The following is an 18,713-nucleotide window of genomic DNA, read 5'->3' as shown; positions in this document are numbered from 1 at the left end:
ACAGATTCTATATCCAATATAGAACCACCTTGAAACCAAGAAAACCACTGAAAAAATTGATACTGGATCTGTGATTCTGTGGGTTCATTTTCCACAATTCTTCAATAACAGTTATCTGTTGCCTTGAAATTATCAATTTCTTTCTCTCTGGACATTCCTAGGGTATCCCTTAAAGTGAACATTGACACAGCTGCATGTCCATCATATTTCCCCCCTTTCCTGGGACTGAAGTTCTAAACTCATTTTCTATGTTTGACTTATTTATGAGTTTCCTTCACAGACAAGTCTATGAATATCTCACTCTGCTGCTCTCCTTGGCCAAATCCCCTTCTTTGGAAGCACTTCCATTCAGACTGAGAACTCTGCTGACTCTCCTTTGTCTGTTTTTTCACTCAGACTGAAAGACAGCAGGGCCATTCTATTCAAAGTAATTTTGTATTATAGTCTTTTGTCAACGACCTTCATGCAAAATCAAGCTTAAAATAGCATCAGCATTTGCTAGTTCAGTGACTATTGGGGAAAAAAATTGAAAGACTGCTTTTATAAACAAGGTAGTGATGAACTTCTTCACAGCATTTTTTTTCTAATTTATCCTGGAGAAGTTAGGATCTAGTTAAATAAATACATTTCCAGTGCTATTTATCTTTCTGAAATCAATACTGGATCCACAGGTATAGCCAAATCGAGGTCTGATAGTCCATTGCCAGTATTACAGCTGTTATCACCTTTCTAAAAGTAATTCTGACTTCGAGATAGTTTTATCCACTGTATTTGTTGTTTGGTTTGGTTGGGAGAGTGTTGTGTTTATCACAAGTACTGAGTGAAGGTAATCTCACTTTTTCTGATCATTTAGACCCTTTGAATATCTCCCTGGTCCAGCCACGTTCACCTCTCTTTCATCTGTGATATTCAATTTCATTCTGTACATTAACAGTTCTAACGCCTCCATTTTTTGGCCCACACTCCTTGCATTGATATTTCACATATTCCCTTGTGGCCAGCCTCAACCCGGTGCCTACCTACTCAGAGGTCCTTTCTCTTCTCTTTATTTTCCCACTTCCTGATAGTCAGGCAATAAACTTGTAATTATTGTAGCAACAATTATCTTGTGTAAAGATTATACAGGTGTCTCAGCATCATCATCTCCTGTCATTTAACAGTTTAAAAAACCTTTTTTCTTCATTTTTGCAAATCAGAATACAAGTATCCTAGTTGCTCAGGTGAAATCCATCCACAAAGAAAAGATTTTTCTATGAATGTGTTCTGAAAATACCTACCATTCTTTGATCCATGATTTGATTTCTGTTACTTTGTCATTCTTTGAGCATCTTTCAGGGATATTAAACAGACAATCACAAATGGGTAAAGTAAGGGACCACACTGGATCATCTGGTTGAACCTCCCTACTCAAGCAGAATCATCCTAGAGCACATTTCACAGGATTCTGAGGGAGACACCACAACCTCTCTGGGAAATCTGTGTCACGCACACAGTAAAGAAGTTCTTCCTCATATTCAGGTGGAACTTCCAGTGCATTGTCTTCTGCCCTATGTCTCTTGACCTGTTGTTTGGCACAAAGTTTCATTGAAAGACACTCAAGTCTTCTTGTTTTGATCCATTCCTGGATACGTCCAGCTGAATCTGGATATATAATTTGTTCTGCTGTCGAAAACAGGCAGTCAATTTTGCCCTACTGTGTGAAGGCTGTTCAGTGTGGTGTGGAGAGCTTAAGCAGCTTTCTTAAGAGCTTGAAACCCTAGCATTAACCATGTTTGAAGAGTGTGCAGAAGACCTATGTGTGAGGGTATTGAATACAGTTTAGAAAATTTGTCCCTTTCTTTAATGCCCAGACAGGAGTTGGGGATTTTTGTTGTTGGGTTTCGCATTGCTTGTGGGGGTTTATTTATTGTGGTTGCTGAACACCACAAAAATTTAAAATCCTGACATAATCACTGGCATTTGTCTATAGAGATGAAAATAAACCTCTCCAATATGCTCACTTCCGTGTGGCTTTATATTTTTCCAGCAGGCATTCTCTTCAGTAAGTCTCACGTTATTTAGCATTGCAGATTCAGAGGCATTCCCATCCTGTTCATGTGACTAACAGACATAGTAAGTGGATACATCTGTAGTTTTAACGAAAACTTCTGGGGTTCCATGAATGTTTTTGAAGTGGAAATGGCAAAATCTTTTGCAAGAATCAACAAATCATAGACGGTTTTACACTAACAAAAATATATAAAAGAACTAAAATGTTATGCACTAAGACTTAGTAAATAGCTCCAATCCATCCATATCCATTGCCAACGACATCTCCATCAAGGGACCCACTTAAATCAAACAACCTTTCTTCTGGCAAACACTTCTGCAGAGCCACCAGGCTTAGCAGCCAACATATCCAGGGTTCACCAGTCCAGAGGTAGAGTGAATATGACACAGGAGCTCTTCACTGAGAATGAGTTTTCACAAGAGTGCTGAGCTGGTCTAACAGCTTCCTACCACTAAAAATATGGTTCAGCTTTCCCCTTTTTCTCTGTCTCAGCTGTGTGTACTTACCATTTCCTTTGTGCTAGCTCCAACAGTTTGATGACTCAATTCTGCTCACTCAGCAAGTAAAAAAAGGGACATAATTTTCTGCCTGTTGAATAAGCTGACATGTCTCATCAAGGGGTCAGACTGGCTTCAGAGACAGCAAAAGAAAATGTACAGGATCACACAGCCAGAATGCAATGGGAAAAGAAGATACAGGATCTCCTGTGCCGGTAAATTAGCACAACCATCTTCTGAAATACACATTTCTTGTCATCCACATCTCAGCACTGAAAATGGGACTGATAACATGTGTACTGTCAGATTTGTTCCAGGTAATCTGCTCTCCATATATCACCTCATTAAGCTCAGGCAAACACCTCAAGAGTTTGATTATCTGGACATAAACAAAACTCTATTGCCTAATCAGTAACTGAAATACTCATAATGTTCACATCTCTCTTTTCAACAAGATAATCAGGTATAAGTATTCACTTAAGAATTTTCTTTTAGCTGAAAGCTACATTCTCTGATGGTATCTGAAGAATTTGACCAACTCCGTGACATAAGATCCTGGTTTTTAGCTGCAAATTTTGTTAAAAATACTTGAATTGTCTGCCTAATATTAGGCAGTGTACATAGTGTTAGCTGTGTAAGCAGTGGTTTCATTTGTCACAAAGACAGCACAGGATCACACCTAGAAGCCTAGCAGTGGAGGCATTCATAAATAAATATCGTTTTTGAAATGTGTGCTCCACACCAAAAAAAACCACCAAAAACAAACAAACAAAAAACCCACAAACAAAACAAGACTAAAAAGCCAGGGAATCTTAGCTTATTGAGTTAATGAAACAGTAATAAGAAAACACACCCTTTGGTCCTTTTTGCACCATTTATTACACAAAGCAGAAAAACTGGTCTCTATATGTGAGGCCGTGAGTTGTGTGTTCAGTTTTGGGCCCCTCACCACCAGAAGGACACTGAGGAGCTGGAGCAGGTCCAGAGAAGGGCAACAAAGCTGGTGAAGGGTCTGGAGCACAAGTCCTATGAGGAGAGGCTGAGGGAGCTGGGGTTATTTGGCCTGGAGAAAAGGAGGCCCAAAGGGGACCTTATTGCTCTCTACAACTACCTGAGAGAAGGGTATACCATGTAGAGGTCAGTCTCTTCTGCCAGGCAACCAGGGACAGGACAAAAGGAAATGGCCTTAAGCTACACCAGGGAGGTTTAGGTTGGATAGTATTTCCTCATGCAAAGTGTTGTTAAACATTGGAACAGGCTGCCCAGGGAAGTGCTGGATCACTAACCCTGGAAGTATTTTAAAAGGTACGGATGTGGCACTCAGGGGCATGATTTAGTTGTTGACTTGCTGGGTTAACAGTTGGACACAATGACCTGAGAGTTCTTTTCTAACCTAAACGATCCTATGATTCTATTTTATCTGTTGATCCACGGCTCACTGACAGTTGTATTTCATGTTTTTTTTATTAAGAAGCTGGAGGGGAAAGCTGTCCATTAGATTTGTGAGAGGAGGTGCTCCTTGGGTCAAAGAAAACTCTCTGTAGGGAGTGGGGGTCTGCCCCAAGCACGCTTACCTTTTAGATTCCAGGGTGGAAAAAACAGACTCTGAGGACCAGGAGCAGACAAACTAGGGTTAAGATCAAAGACCAGACGTTTTCAATAGTGTCCGCTGTAACCTGGGAAGCCACTAAAACTGAAAGCAGAGCTGGAGGAAAGGACCTGTCCTTCAAGGAGCAATGGTTAAGAGAAATAGTTGTTTTCAAAGCTTTTCATTTTTGTTCATCTGTAGCAGACTCCAATTATCTCAGTTTCAAAACTAATGTATTCAAAGCTGTTCCAGTAAGCAGGGGTTTTAATACTCAATGCCCTTTCACACCCACCGGAGGGGAAAGGTGCAGGCAGGTCCTCCTTAGCTCCTTGGCTTATTGCGCATTCCATCTCACTTAGATCAGCAGGCTGTGCCCACGGCTAACCATCCCTGCTATCTCCGCACTAAATCCTGACAGGCCAACCTTCCTTGTCCAGAGCAGCTTCTGCCCTGTCTCACCGTGACTGCAAGCAGTCAGCTTCCTCCAGTAAAGGACCTGCCCATCAGGAACAGCTTCGCCACATTCCCTAGAAGCAGTTCCAGCCTTGCTCTGTACTCTGCAGTTGAAAACCCAGCCTCTCTGCACCTGGCAATCTGATATTTCACTCCAGCCCAGGGGCTAGGCATAGCCTTTATCTCTGCATTAAAGATGACTTTATTCTTTTTAAATAAAAAGTTCTAAAATATTGGTTAACATCAAGCAAAACTGCAGCAGACATTCTAAGACTAATTTAAAATATTATTCAAAGAGTAAAAACTTTTTCACGAATAAGGTTTCTGCACGCTTGAGAGCAAAATATGACATACTGAACGGGAAAGTAATATTAATCTTTGAGAAGGACAAATTTCCTAGTCAGCAAAAATTTGCTGAAGTTGTATACTTTTTACAAAGAAGTTAATTCACTGAGCTGCTCTGGAATCCTTTATAGCTAATAATTAAAAATCTAAAATCTTATTTTCATCCTGTAATAAATATAGCTAACAATCAAGATAGATGAGACAAAACTAGAAAGGTTTGTTGGATGATTTAAGTTGAAGGAGTTACTACATCAATATATTGTACTCTAAAAAGGGCATGCATCATTAAAAAAGAAGGCTTTATAATTAATATGTTTTCATACAACCTACCTTATTTCCCCTGAGATCACTAACCAAAGCCTTTTAAAAATTGATTAGTGCAAGCACTTAGCCTAGTACCACTTTAGAATGTAGCAAGACAGATATTAACTGAATTTAAAATTACAGCAACTATATTTTTAATTACTTTCCAAAATGCCAGATTTACATATTATCAAATACATTTCCATGGCAGAACTGACCACTAAGCATTTTTGGACATGGCAAGAAAAATTAATTATATTCTTCCTTAAAAATTCACTTAGCATTCAGAACACCTGCATTGTTGTCAGGGATAATAAATGTGATTAAACTTGCATAAATTTCACTATATTAACCAGTACAATAACTCAATAGCTTTGCTGAACTGAGCTGATGTTATACATTGCAACACTGAAGTACGCAAGTATAATGTAGGGGAGTTCTAGAAAAATATATGAGTTCTGGAGGGAAGAATTGCAACCTGCCAAAGGCAAATTCACCTTCTTAAGCTGTCAGTAAAAGGACAATTTCTGGAACTGAGACATTTTAGCAAAAAAAGTTTAATCATAAGTCATGCTTTGTTAAGGTCTAGCAATACAATTGTCCCGCTTGTATTAATATATTAGTTCTCAAGGTTTGGCTGCTCTTATTAAGAAAAAAATTAATTGTATCAGGACATGGTTTGTGTTTTGAGGCATTATGGTTGGCTGATTGGTCCGGACAACAAATTCATACTGCTAATAGTTGACACCTGTATCCTGAACAAAGAACAAAACATAAGTAGCAGTATTTCCAGGTAAAAGACATTTTTCTTTTAATGAGGTGAAGGTCCAGTTTTAGAAAACTATCTAGACAGCCAATAAAGCACCCTAAACATCTCTTGGAAACCCGGTACCAGCTGCAATGCCACTGGTGAGACAGGAGGAGCAGAGATCCCCTATAGGGATCTGGCATTGGAGCAGAGATCCCCTATGGGTGCTCCAGTACATACAGTGGGAACTTTCTCAGTGCAAGAAAAGCAGCTGCTTAAAGCATAGGCCTGATGCATCTCTGAAGTTAGAGTGTGAAAACTAGAATGTCACGGCTCACCTAGATGCAAGGGAAGGACTGTGGGTACCTACACAGGACAATTTGTCCTGCTTAGTCTTCTCTTTTATCAAAAAAATGTGCCCCTCCCTGTGGTGCTTGTTTGTCTGTCTGTTGACTACTTGTGAAGCTAGATGATGAGAAAAGGTGACTTGCCTGTATTTACATAATGCTGAAGGAGAGCCCACTCTGATATAAGTTTTGCATTTTTCCAAAAGACTACGCAAGATTCACTGGAGCAACACCCAATCTCTCCAACCTAAAAATACAGTCCTTAATAATTAGAGAAGACTCTTTGAGAACCTCACTGCTCAAGTGCAATGTAGATGATGTGCAAAAAAGAGCTAAGAATGGGGATATGTGATCTTTGTGGTTGGCCCAGTCAACAAGGATGCATAATTTACAAACAGTGGAGTCAAAACTGAGAAAAGAAAATGAAGTGACAGATGTGATTTTTAGAATGTCATGTCAAACTTGGCACATCTTATTACTCATTCCTAGATAATGTTCAAAAGTTACAAATATCATGAAGGGAGAATACTCCTCAGGGACCTTGAGTCAGCTGATACAAAAAGGATAAATTATTGAAGGAGGGTTGCAAGCAGAAGAGCTTATGCAATGATGCCAAGCAACCCAGAGGATGAGGCAAATACTGAACTATGAGAAAACATTTATAGGAATCTGAAAGAAAGTTTGAAAGCTTCTTAATCTTTTAAAAAATCCATCTCAATTAGTATAATACCCATTTGAAATGCCACAGCAAAGAATATTTTGTGGTGAGGTAGATTCCTGCTTCTCTCTGGGGCAGACTGTTGAATGATTTCCTTATTTATGTCATGGCCTTGAGGAGGGAAATCAAAAATATTTCCATTCACAGGGATCACACCTGACATTAAGTTGTAACACAGTCATTTCTGATGCAAAACATTCAAATTGCCTTGTAAGATATAGTGATGCCCTATGGTAATTAACTAATTGAAATTCCAGGGATAATTTAAATAAATTATTCCAGAGATTAGTTAAACTATAGGAAACTGATTAAAAAAGCAGAGATTAAGTCTTGTATTAGTCTACCCAAGGAGAGACTCCTTCATTCTGTTTTGTATGGAAGACTGACATATATCATTCTCATCAGTGTCGTAGCTGAGCATCTTTTGTCGTAGAGAACTGGAATACAATGTTGACAGAAGAAAAACACTGCATAATAAGTCCTGTTTCCTGCTGCACATGGACTCAAAGCGTTATCACCAAATCTTAGCTTTGTCCTGCAGCCAGGACAAGGAAGGTCCTATCTTAAGATTTAGACAAATCCAAATACTTTAGTCCCGTGCCAGAACTTGGTGCATACATCATGTACTTCCCCAAACCTGGGCAAAATGAAAGCCAGGGAGATAAACTTCTTATTTGAGTAGCAAAGAGACTGGAAACTCAAGATATCCATCTCTTCCTCCCATGCAGGAAGGCTCCCTCTGTACCTTTTCCCTATCTCTTTCCCCTCCAGGCCTGAGAAGAACACAAAACACTTCAATTTGTCCCCTTCTCAAGCAATGAGTAATGTAAAGAACCACAGGAGGACCTGTGGAGTAACAATCCTTGGGGGCTTAAAGGTAGGCAGGTAGACAGATATGAGACTGGGGACTAGCATGGCCTTATCCTAAACATATGGTGAAGAAGTAACAGTATTTGTAGAATTACAGCACACAGGCATGCACATACCTGCACACGCACACACAAACCACGTCAAACGGAGCTCGAAAATTAACAACGAGCCCAAAACATAATATACTCTTTTAAAAAGCAAATATGCACACTGGGGACCAGTCTCAAATTATGGGGCCTGACTCACGATTTTTGAAACTTTAGTATTAGCATCACAGCCATTTATGCTGTAATTACAGCACTCTTAATTAGATTGGGAGATTGCTCCAAGATTCCTGAGACAACTTCTGTGACAAATATAGACACCCTTAAGGCAGTCATATATATTTATGGAAACAGCAATTTAAATAACAGCTATAAATGGATCAAGTGGATCTGATTACATCATCATAATGAAAAATTATTCTTGACACCACCTTATGAAAAGTTATTTTAAAAGTGAGTCATTCTTTTTTTTTTTCACTACATCAAAACATACTGATAGGATTTAAAATCACTCTTGAGGGAAACAAAGGCGGTTCTTTCACTCATCCACTACAGCACACTTTCTGAATAGAAGTTTATAAAGAAGTTGTGCTACACCAGAAATAGTTCTGCACACCCTTGTTGGACCAGTAGAAAGCTATTAAATGCAACCTTGATACTGCATTCTGATGTTACCAGTCCACATGATGAGATTTTAAGCACATTTCTGTTTGCTCTTCTTGTTTTCCACTTCTTTCCTAGTGTTTACTTTGCTAGACAAATCTAGCTGGGTTTTAGCAAATATGAAACAAAGATTGCATTGCCTTCCAAATTCCCTCTTACCAAATTACTAAATTACTGAAGGCAATCCCTGTTTCAATAGACCTTGGTTGTTTTCCTTGACCTCCAGCAGGTGTCCAATTAAGTCTGAAAAATTTATATGATATTCCCTTTCCATTGATAGTTCTAGAATTAAACTGATGAGATCTCTAGAGAAGGATCATCAGTGTTACACCTTTCATCTTTAATTACACTGGTTGAAGATGAATGAATGTACCAGAAGGATCCCAGCTGGGAAGTAGCATGCTTATTAGATAGTTGATAATTTAATATACACTCTGAATTCTGGTTATTTTCTTAAAACATCTGAAGAGCTTTCAACGTATGACAAAATCTTAGTATTTATTCAGCTGGACATTAACTGTATTCTTTTCCTTTAAAAAAAATACTGCTCAGATGCAGGCAGAGAACTGTGACTGGCATTAGAGAACAAAGAATTTTAGACAAGGTGAGTTAAAGGTCCTGGTTAATGCATTCAATCTGTTGTTTCCAACAATTGTATATATGTCATCTAAGAGAGCACATAGAGAGACAGAGCAGAAGACTCCTAGAGGACTCCCAGGAGTCCCACCACAGAAGAAGACTCAGTCCCTCTGCTCCTGTAGCTCCAGCTCCTCCTCATGTATTTTACTTCTGAGAATGCTTAATTGAAAATGAAATGCTGAGTGAGCTCAACTTCAGAGTGAGTCACAGCAAAACAGACTTGCTAGGCAGGGTCTATAACATAGACACCTAACATTAGGTCTCAGCAACTAGAGGTTGAGATCTACTTGTCTGGACTTCTTGTAGACTGTTGAGAGAAATAGGTATGAAAATAACTCCTTTCATCTTCAGAAAGAGGTAATAAAAGAGATCAGATAATACTGCAAAAGTACCATCCTCAGGGGCCAACATGAATGTTGCTGAATTATTTCAGTATAGCACTCTTGAAAAATACTCAAGTCTTGCCCAAAGCCAGATGCATTTAAGTAAAAGTACTAGATTTTGTTCAGATATGTCCAGCTAAGTAAGAACGCTGTAGCAGCTCAAAACTTGTATTTTTTACAGGTTGATGGCTTGAGCAGGGAGAGTTTGATGTTTGTTGGAGCAAGGAGGGTCTGCTGATTTTAGTGTTGGTGAATGCTGAGATCAGTTTGACCGAGCCATCAGACTCCACCACAAGGATATGTAAGACATGCTCCCTGAGGCTGGGGCCAGCAAGGAAATATAAGCACTGATACAAAAGTGAGAGTCAGAAGTGTTGGGCAGAAAAAACCAAACAGCTGCTAATACTTTTTTCAGCACAAAGCATTTTTTTGCTGAGTAAATCTGAAAAACATAACCTTAAAAATGTGTATGACTGACAGTCCATCACTGTATACCATAAAAGACCAGTCCCACTTCTGCATGGTGAGGTCTTCAAGCATACATCCCTAAGGTGTAAGGGCCTTGCCTTGAGTGGGGATGCCCCTCAAGGTTACTTCTTGAGGCTGAAAGAAAGAGATTTGCCCACAACCATTAATAATTGGTTTTTCTAGTTTTATATAATTGCTTCAATATAATTGCTTTAATATAACTGCTTCAATATTGCTTCAAAAATAGCACTATACTAGTATTTATAGCAATCCATACTGCATAGTAAATAATTCTGATTAAGTTCTTTTTTTGCCTGATCATTATAATTTTTTTTAATCAACTCAAATAAATAATTCATTTTATTTATATAAATATATCTGAGCAGCCATCCTTAATCCTCCAGGACAAAGTTTTATAAAGGCTCAATTGCACCTGTATAATCCCTTGGACATAACCTGTTGGCTGAGCCTGGGGCTAAGATTGGATCCCGTCACACCAAGGCTCCTCTCTGAGAGGAGTTACAAAAGCAAGGAGGTCCTTTCTGCACCTCATGACTCAATGGGAGGACTTCTCTAATAAATTTTGTCTGAAGCTCCCACTCCACCCATGACAATCACACTGTTTTACTTGAGTAAACTCACTGGCATATGAACAGTGCCTTTTTCAGTTGTGCAGGGCTTGCCTTGGAAGGGAAAAGGTACAAATGATAGCCTAGCACCTGTGTTCTGTCCTTCTAGACTCCAGTGCAGTCAACCTGAGCTGCTGCAGAAAGCATATCCTCCACACCAGAAACTAAAACTCAGATCTTCTACTTGCACATTAATTCATGGGTAGGCACAGCTCAGAATAGAGATGATTTGATACAATTGTATGGGAAGCTTGAGTGGTCCTTCCACTGGGCATATTCCTATGCTGTATTCTCATTTTCTTATTGATTTGTTGCTTCTTGTTCAAAAATGAGCCAACTCACAATACCAGGTAAAAGCCTGATTACAGATCACATATACTGAACTGAAACATATCCATTGAAAACTAAAAAGTCATGGATGATAGCACTAAGGTCTCACAACTTTGTTGATAGGTTGCATGATTCTATAAACTTCAAATCCAGCCACAATATTCTTTTACTTCTCTTGTACAGAGATGACAATCTTTTCTATCAAATGGCAGGATTGGCTAGTAGTAAAAAAATTATGAGAAAACAATGATCTTTCTTTCTGCCTCTAGAAATCAAAGAACATTATGATATTACAAAGAAATATTATGATGTTTGCTTCATTTAAATTCTGAAGAACTTGAAAGTAGATATTGTCCAGAGCCATGTTCAAAGTAATCAGCCATAATATTCCTAGTTACTTTGAGAAACATGAAATGAGACCCTACATAGATGCACAGCAAGATTTACAGAAACATAGGTAGACAGCTACAAGTGCCTTACACTCTTTTTTTTTTCTTTTTCTGTACAGAGAGAATCCATTCTGTTATTTCAGATTCAGTCTGTTATCAATTAAAAATGTTTTACAGCTCAAACACAAGATCAGTCAACCAAGGGGCTTAGTAAATGTGTTATTTATATAGTTATTTGTTAAAATGAGCTCCATTGCATTATAGAATGTTAAGACAAATTGTTGTGCCCTTTAGATTCATTATAGATGACAAAATACTAAACAAATCTTAAATAAGTATTCACCTTTCATCACACAGGAACATAAATGGTTAGATCTTATCAACAGGGGAGTCTTTTTAATCTTCCTTTATTAACCATAGGAAAAAAAATATTGTTGTTTTCCCTGCCTTCTTTCTTAAAAAAGTCTGATAATTCTTGGCATGGTGGGGGAGAATTAAAGCAGATCATCTTTCAAGTGAGGAGCAAATCAATGTCAGTGAAGGAAAGCCTGACCAGCCTTACTGACTCTGGCCTGCCAGGTACTGTCTTACAGAGAGACTTCAGTTAAGTGTCAAAGGCAAACCAGCACTTCATAACGGTACTTTATTGTGCACAAGCAAGGAGTGCATTATCTTATCTTCTGGTTTTATAACTTCCTGCTTCATTGTGCTGCAGATTAAAAAAAAAAAAAAAGGGATATAAATGTCATCTTCTGTGTCATTAACCTAAAATCTATTAGAATTTTATTAGAAAATAAGTAGCAAGACAGTACAGCTACATTTCCTCCCTTATGCTGTGCTAAATTGCTTGTGAAAGTGATATATTATGACTCTTACTCTACATCTATTGCAAAACACGGAAGAGAAGCCCACATACTGTGTACATTAAACAGTAATGTTAAATTGGCAATGAAGCAATGAACATCTCCCTAAATCTCCAAGCAGGTTCTACAAATTTCCCTTTTGAAGGATAAAGATAAATAAATAAATAGTTTCCATCTAGGACAAAATAAATGATACTAGTAAGCTTCCCTGTTGATATACCCAGGTCACAAGCTATTAACCTTTTTTTTTAAGATACCCTTTTTTGAAGAATAACCAAAAAAGAAAGTGCTCTTGTATTTCTCTGCTCGGGGCAGGCAGTTCCTTTATTATTAAAAGTCAGAAGTCTTCAGAAAGAAAACAGACTTTTGAGCCAAGAATTTAGAGGCTATGAAATGTTATTAAAGTTTCTGCAAAACAGAAAAGGTCTCAGTTCATTTGGGTTTTTTAAAATATACATATTGGAAAGCAGAATTCAGGAGGGATTCAATTTATTCCTGAGTAACTGGTCAGCACAAGGTTAAATAAAGAGGCAAGTTATGTGTGGACCTCAGGCTCCCTCTTTAAGGGTCAGTTTCACCCAGAATGGAGGACATGAAGGGACTGCAAAGGGTAGATCCAAAAGGCAAAACAGTACATCAGCAAGTAGCAGGCTAAAGCATCTCTTGGGAGCTCTTTGCTCACAGGTAAACTTGCAGCGTTGATTTTTCTGAATTAGTGAAGAAAACACCTCTAATTCTTGTAATATGAAATCAAACCAAAGTCCTGCCTTTCAGAACATCTGCTGCAAGTCCCAGGCTTCACCTCCACAGCAGCCTGCAGAGATCCAGAGCAGTTCCCACACACACACCCCGAGCAAGGCAATCTCTGCTACCTTGAGCTTTGGCCATTCTCCCAGCAGGACGCAGGTAGCCTCTGTAAAAAGCCCATTTCTAATTCTCCTGCTCCCATGGTTGTGGATGGTGATGATAGTTCATAAAGCATCTGAGCTGCACAAAAGAGCACCAGGAGAAATTAAAGCTCTTCAGGCTGGAACTGCTCTTGCAGAATATAACTGACCCGTCCAACACTGGCAGCTGCTTTCCAGACTCTGGAGATTTGAGCATGTGTAGTGGGACAGGGACTGTAGAAATTGAAGCAGCCTGCAGGTATGAGCTGAACCAGCACATTTTCGATCCAGTCTTAGTTCAGTTTAAACTGGGACTAAAATCCTTCTAGTTTGAGTCCAAGTTCAGGCCCATAATTAACATGCTTGGGCCCAACAATCCCTTGGAGCATTTAACATGGAAAAATGTTGCATTTAAAAGTAGGAATGTAACAAAAGAATGTGACAAGGGTAAAGCTTCCAGTCGCAGCTCAGCCAGAGGGACAGCCCCTGTTCCCCCAGCAGTACAGGCACTCTTCACACCTGTAGCACGATGCCACAGTGTCCTCTTAGCACTCACATCTGACTTGAGAAGATGGAGAGGTACTGCAGCGCTGTGTGGGAAGCAGAATTGCAAGAAAAAAGATAAGTTCTCTGCTACCTGAATACACCCCAGATGTACAGAAACTCATACACATTTATACAGTGATGCACCCCACAGGACTGCCAAGGTTCAAAAGACATATAAAGGGCTCTGCTGTATAAAAAGGCACTGTTCCCTGTTGTAAAATAAAGAAGACCAAAATAATAGAGCCAAGTGAGAACAAGAAGTACCAGAATTGATAAGTACCCATCTGCCAAGAATAATGGCCTTGTATCATGGTGCAGAAATGAGGGCTTTTCCTGCCCACACCGGGGTTGGGGAGAGGCAGAGGAGGGTTAGGAGCAGGAGAGGCAGAGGAGGGTTAGGAGCAGGAGAGGCTCTACATGATGTGGGCTTGTATGCCCTAGAAGGTTTAGACAGCTCCTGTGCTCAACAGGCACCCCAACAGAGATGTCACTTTATGATCAACTCAGTATTTTGAAGTGGTAACTATTTGCTGGTTCAGTCCCAAAGAGACTATAATTATTTCAAAGCTACAGTTTTGTGTTTGTCTCTGTCTCAGGTAAAAAACCCCAAGATTTTAACCATTTATATGCTTAGAGTTAGTGCTAGGTTTAGCTGGTTGTGAAGAAATGAGGGGATAAATACACCCATATATGGAAAATTACATCCATTTTTCTTCACAGTTAACAAATTATACCTGACTCTCTTTGTCCAGAGACAGAAAAAATACCTGGGTCTTCAAAGGTACTGGTGTTGCTGCCAGTGTCAGAAAGGCTGTTGGTGAGCACTGCTCATCAAAGGACATTTCATGTCTGCATGCACACCCTTCGCATTCTGCTGCCAAAGCAATGTCAGGCTGGGTCATCTGCCTTCAAGGCAACTTTAACTTGGGCACAGTTCTTCTAAAGACACTAAAAATGATTTACATTTTTCCTTACTAAATCAGCATTTTTGGTATCATTTGTGTCAGTGCCAACTTCCTCTCATTCTTCACCTCTATTCTGGCCCACCGTTCCCCTCCCTTGTGTGCTCCTGAATACCACTTGCATGCCAAGAAACCCATACTGATGAATGCAAAGTTTGTTCAGTTTATTGGAGAAAACTATATTGTGCAGCGTCCTATGTAACCTACACTAAAAATCTATCTAACATTGGCTTAAATCTTTCATGAATAGGAGTAATCTTTCTGAATAGGATACTTCCTTTACAAATGGCACATACCCCAGATTCGGACATTTTGTTTCTCACTACATTTTTTGACTCAAGCAGTTAATGCCAAGATGACAGAAAGTGGCACACTGTGACCTCTATCCTGACAGGAGGAGGCTGGGGCTTGATGCAGAATTTTGGACTTGGAACAAGCACTCAGATACTGTGGTGATTATTTCACAGTGATTACTGTTCTTTACTGCTGATATTATTTTCCCTGACTGGTTAACTTTTCCCATCCATGTGTCTCTTCCATCAAGGAAAATTATTAAACAGTTCTTTTTGTTTGCTTGAGGGCTGTTGGTTTGGTTTGGGGTTGTTTTCCCTTTCCCAGAAACACATTCAATTTACCTTGCAGCAGTGTGCAGCAGAAATCACAGTGCAATTTCAGGAGGAGTTAACAGGCAAGAATTGCACATTATTCATATCTCACAGAACTTGATAATAAGCTATTATTCCTCACTCTCAAAGGGACAAACTGAGCCATGAGAAGTGATTGCTGAGATAGTCCAGTGCTTCTACAGGCACAATGGTGTGAATGTTTCCAGTGTGGCTCAGCATACTGTCTTCACTTACATTTACTGCCAATGCCAAGCACACAACATGAGGGCACTAAAGTCCTTTCAGATGTTGATGACTCACACTCCTTAAATACGTCACATGCCCCAACAAATCCACCTTCCCATAGAAGGCACCAAATGCCATTAGATGAAGCAGATGTTTCTAGGCAACCTGACCATGACCATGAAGTGACCCTCATCTATTTTGGATTTATCAAATCATCAAAGGCTCCTGCTCCTGCCAATAAGACTTGGGACAGGCAATTCAAAGAGGTCATTATATAATGACCAGCTGCCTGAGCCAACTGAGGCAGAAAATACTGCCTACAGGGGATTGGAGCTCTTCCTGAGGGAAGAGGAGCCCCCAGAAGCTGAGGGGACATGGAACAGCCAGTGTCCTCTTCTACCAGGGTGCTGACCTACCACATCTGAGAAGAGGGAGCCCGGTTACTGTGGCAGCCATCAACCAGCCAGGGACCATTGGACAAGGTGAATGAGTCAGACCTAGGGTCCATGCAGGGAGACGTTTTGGGAACAGGGGGAGACAGTGATGGGGACCTGACTGGAGCATAGGTCTGGGGTCCCTCCAGAAAATCCCATCAGGAAGTCAAGACAGAAAGGCTCTGAGCAACCCTCAATATTTGTCAGTCAGGAGTGGGGACCTGTACTGAAATGGAACTCTTTATGCATGGTCAGAGCATGCATGGGTGATAATGGCAATAGAAGCATTTGGGTGCTCTTATGGCCCTGACAGCATCCTTCCCCTTTTAACGGGCAGTAAATACCAAGGTTAACCAGCCAGCTTCCACAACACTTTCTTATTGTACACACACCAGAACACAGGTAATCACAAACATCTGGAGGGTAGCAACTCCAGTCAGCCACCTAACATATCATACTAAATCAGAAACCACATATCAACCATGGTGTCAAAAACAGACATTAAAGCAAAGAAAGGTCACTCAGACTTTGCAATTTTATTCCAAAAAATTCCTGGATCCCTAAGGTCTAGAAATACAACATTTTACCATAGAAAACCCATAGCCCACTTACTATACAAAGATGTCCTAGCTGCAACCACAGAATCACTAATAACGTCAAAATGACAATTTAGAATACAGAGGAGGTAGTACTCCCAGACATTTACTCAGCAACCTATCAAGAGTGTTACGTATGAATTATGTTGTGAAACAAGAGGTTAGCAGTTAAAAAAACTAGCTGATAAAAGAAGCATTGTAGCAGTTTATTAGAAATGTGGGCTATGTCAAACCCCTTTTTGTAATTACAAATGGAATAGCTTCTATAGCTATGACGGAGAAATGAAAGCAGGTGACTGCACAGAAAAGAGTCTTTATGGAGTGCTCAGGCACTAAGGACTGCTCAGCTGACAGTCCTTTTCGGCTTGAGTGCTGTTTCCAAGTGCTTTTTATTTTGCTCTCAGAGACTTACATGATCAAAGCCTGGAGCTAAGATGATGGTTCCACATCAGGCAAGGAGCTAAAGGTAGTTTTCAATCCCTGTATTAGGCACGTTCTTTTTCAAAACGTATTAATCCTCTGGTTTACCAAATATTCACCACAAACAACTCCAAGCTATCAGCTGGGAGGAAAATGCTTTGATGCCTAACATATCCTGTTGCCTTTGAGAATTTTATAGTGCTATGGTACCTTACCAGTTCTGGTGTAAACAGGGACAGCTCCCAAAAGAAAAAGGCAAAATCAGCAATTAACTTGGGCAATAGGCTCTGAAAAGTGCAAATTTCCCATAAAATCAGGACTGATGCTGTCGCTGTGGAGGAAGGGTGAGATTGCCTGGAGCAGCAACTCCACAGGCTGGCTGCTCTCCAGTCTCTGGTCTGCATCTCCCCCTACTTCCTCACCCTCGCTTCCCCATCCTCTCTCTCTTCAGAAGCCACCTGTCCTCCCAGGGGCAAATCCTGCTGTGGCCTATGCTGCCCAGAAGACCAGAGCAGGTTCTTGGAGTGACAGGCAAGAACCACTACACTGAGTTTGGTGGAAATCTGCTGATGTGAAAGCAGCCTTCAGTGATGCCATGCAGCATGCCGCTATAACCCCAGTAATAACTGACTTGGCAAATTTCTTTTCCAGACAATCTAGCTCAAAAATGGCAAACAGACTCTCTCTCTGTGTTGTTTACCTGCTAGGAAGCGCGGAATAAATGAAGCATGCCTGTGCATGTGCACATCTTTTGTATATTGGGAAAGTTACCTGTCCTTCACTTTCTCATTTATTAAACTCACACTTTGACAGGTTCTTGCACACATGCTTGGACAATTTTTAGAAGTATCATCAATCTAACTGCAGCTGAGTTGCTCTCTCGCCCCCCTGTTCAGACTTTGACTGAACAGTTTCTTTTAATAAATGAGTGATACGGCTGGGTGTTATCAACCTACTGTAACATTTAATAGATATTCATAACATTTATTAATCATGAGCAAGTTTACAAAGGATTCAGTCCTGCAAGGTGTGGAGAACACTTGATTCTCCTTGAAGTCAGTGAAAGCAGAAAGGGTGAGATTTTTGTCCTTCCAAGTTCTGTTTTACAAATGCCAAGCCTTCCTTCTGGACATTAAAAAATTGAGCACAGCTTTCTGAAGCAATGCATGTGCCATATAGTCAGTTTGTTTTACCAGTACCCTGTTCTTTGTGGACAGAAAGATCTATTTTTGTTTTAAAAGTTGTACTGCAAACAAAAGTCTTCCATCAAATTTATCCCAGGTACAGAATTCTGCTCTTTAGCAGAACTTGCTGCATTTTCTCTGGCTGCTTTGAATCACAGTAATGCTGCTTGGCCTATAAACACCCATACAGAAAATGGCAGTGTTCACATTCCTTTCCACATGCAGAACTCAGAAAAACTTCATGAATTAAAAACCAATCAAGTATATTAGGACAATAACACAGTTTCCTAAAATTTAGCAACTTATGAAAGTGAAATAGAGAATTACAATTAAGATTAATGGGAGACAACTAGAAAGAATTTCAATCATTTTTATTTCAAATGCATGTGGGATCCTGTTCATCATTTATATGAAATTATCAAATCTAACCTCATTACTGTTATTTCTTCCCTATATTGGAATTTTAAAAATAAAGTTCTAATTCCTAACATAAAGCAGTAGGGAAA

The 18,713-nt window shown here is 39.7% G+C and overlaps 1 long non-coding RNA gene across 3 annotated transcripts in view; it reads right to left on the bottom strand.

Annotated features, from left to right (window-relative positions):
• Positions 1 to 12,153: 12,153 nt before the first annotated feature.
• The window catches only part of LOC108448796, a 54,466-nt gene continuing 47,906 nt past the window's right edge, over positions 12,154 to 18,713 (bottom strand). For all 3 annotated transcript variants that reach the window (XR_001864821.1, XR_001864822.1, XR_001864823.1), the window contains one exon: positions 12,154 to 13,804. This is a non-coding gene — a long non-coding RNA (uncharacterized LOC108448796). The remainder of the gene's footprint in view (positions 13,805 to 18,713) is intronic.

Source organism: Corvus brachyrhynchos, unplaced genomic scaffold (assembly GCF_000691975.1).
Source record: "Corvus brachyrhynchos isolate BGI_N302 unplaced genomic scaffold, ASM69197v1 scaffold87, whole genome shotgun sequence".
Classification (NCBI taxonomy): Eukaryota; Metazoa; Chordata; class Aves; order Passeriformes; family Corvidae; genus Corvus; species Corvus brachyrhynchos.
This window is presented reverse-complemented; position numbering and strand designations above follow the sequence as displayed.